This window comes from Meles meles, chromosome 3 (genome assembly GCF_922984935.1).
Source record: "Meles meles chromosome 3, mMelMel3.1 paternal haplotype, whole genome shotgun sequence".
Taxonomy (NCBI): Eukaryota; Metazoa; Chordata; class Mammalia; order Carnivora; family Mustelidae; genus Meles; species Meles meles.
In genome coordinates, this window is record NC_060068.1 from 26,404,312 (window position 1) to 26,406,184 (window position 1,873).

The 1,873-nt window shown below is 40.6% G+C and overlaps 1 pseudogene; it reads right to left on the reverse strand.

The window, feature by feature from the left end:
- Positions 1-589: 589 nt before the first annotated feature.
- Positions 590-711, reverse strand: LOC123939454 (annotated as a pseudogene).
- Positions 712-1,873: the final 1,162 nt, after the last annotated feature.

A 1,873-nucleotide genomic window follows, 5' to 3' on the forward strand; every position in this document is an offset into this window, starting at 1 on the left:
CCCCCCAGCAACCCCCAGTTTGTTTTGTGAGATTAAGAGTCATAAAAGGTTATTTTTAAAAAGATTTTATTCATTTACTTGAGAGACAGAGATCACAAGTATGCAGAGAGGCGGACAGAGAGAGAGAGAGAGAAGCAGGCTCCCTGACAAGCAGAGAGCCCCATGCAGGGCTCTATAACAGGACCCTGGGATCATGACCTGAGCCAAAGGCAGAGACTTTAACCCACTGAGCCACCCAGGCGCCAATTAGGTTCTTCTTTGATTTCCTGGTTAATACAAGCTTCCTTAAGCAAGGTGGTCTTTAGCTTCCAGGTGTTTTAATTCTTTCTAAACTTTTCCTTGTGATTGAGCTTCTGTTTCAAATCATTGTGATCTGAGAATATGCAGGGGATAATCTCAATCTTTTTTATCAGTGGAGCCCTGATTTGTGACCCAGTATGTGGTCCTTTCTGGAGAAGTTTCCATGTGCACTCGAGAAGAATGACTATTCTGTTGTTTTAGGGTGGAATGTTCTGTATATATCTATGAGGTCCATCTGGTCCAATATGTCATTCGATGCTCTATTTTCTTTATTGATTTTCTTCTTGGATGATCTGTCTATTACTGAAATTGGCATGTTAAGATCTTCTATCTTAATGTATTCATATCAATTAGCAATAATCACGCCTCGGATAAACCTCATTGGCTATGATACTGCCACTGTGCAAAGCTTAATGTATTCATATCAAAGTGTCTCTTTATCTTGATTAACAGTTTTCTCATGTAATTGACTGCACCCATATTGGGGGCATAAATATTTACAATTGTTAGATCTTCTTAGTGGATAGTCCCTTTAAGAATTACAGCGTGTCTGGGTGCCTGGGTGGCTCAATGGTTTAAAAGCCTCTGCCTTTGCCTCAGGTCATGATCTCAGGGTCCTGGGATGGAGCCCCACATCGGGCTCTCTGCTCCGCAGGGAGCCTGCTTCCTCCTCTCTCTCTGCCTGCCTCTCTGCCTAGTTGTGATTTCTCTCTGTCAAATAAATAAAATAAAAAAAAAGAATTACAGTGTGGCCTTCTGTATCTCTGACTACAGATTTTAGAGTAAAATCTAATTTATCTGATATGAGAATCATGACCCCAGCCTTATTTTGAGGCCCATTGACATAAAAGATGCTTCTCCATCCCTTCACTTTCAGTCTAGATGTTCCCTTAGGTTCCAAATGGGTCTACTGTAGACAACATATGAATGGGTCCAGTCATTTTATCCAGTCTACCACCTTGTGTTGTTTTCTGGGCACATTTAGGCCATTCACATTGAGAGCTATTATTGAGAGATATGTCTTTATTGACATCGTGTTATGTGTGAAGTCCTTTTTTCTATGGATTGTCTCCATAAATTTCTGTTCAATGATATTCTTGGGTTTTTTCCTCTTTTATGGAACCTCCCTTAATATTTCTTGCAGTGTCACCTTGGGTGTCACATACTCTTTTAAACCTTAAGCCAGTCTTGGAAGCTCTTTATCTCTCCATCCATTTTGAATGTCAGTCTTGCTGGATAAAGTATTCTTGGCTGCATGTTCTTCTCATTTACTACACTGAATACATCTTGCCAGCCCTTTCTGGCTTGCCAGATTTCTGTGGACATGTCTCAGGTAATTCTGATGAGTTTTCCTCTGTGTGTAAGAGTTTTCTTCCCCCTAGCTGCTTTCAAGAGCTCCTGTCTAAAATGATGATTCATTATTTTCACAATCAGGTGTCTCAAGGTCTTTCTAGATTCTGTGAACTTGGGGTGAGACAGTTCTGCTTCTAGGACATGAACACTGGTTCCATTCGCCAGACTGGGAAAATTTTCATGGATAATTTGTTCGACTATATCTTCTAGTCTTCTTTCT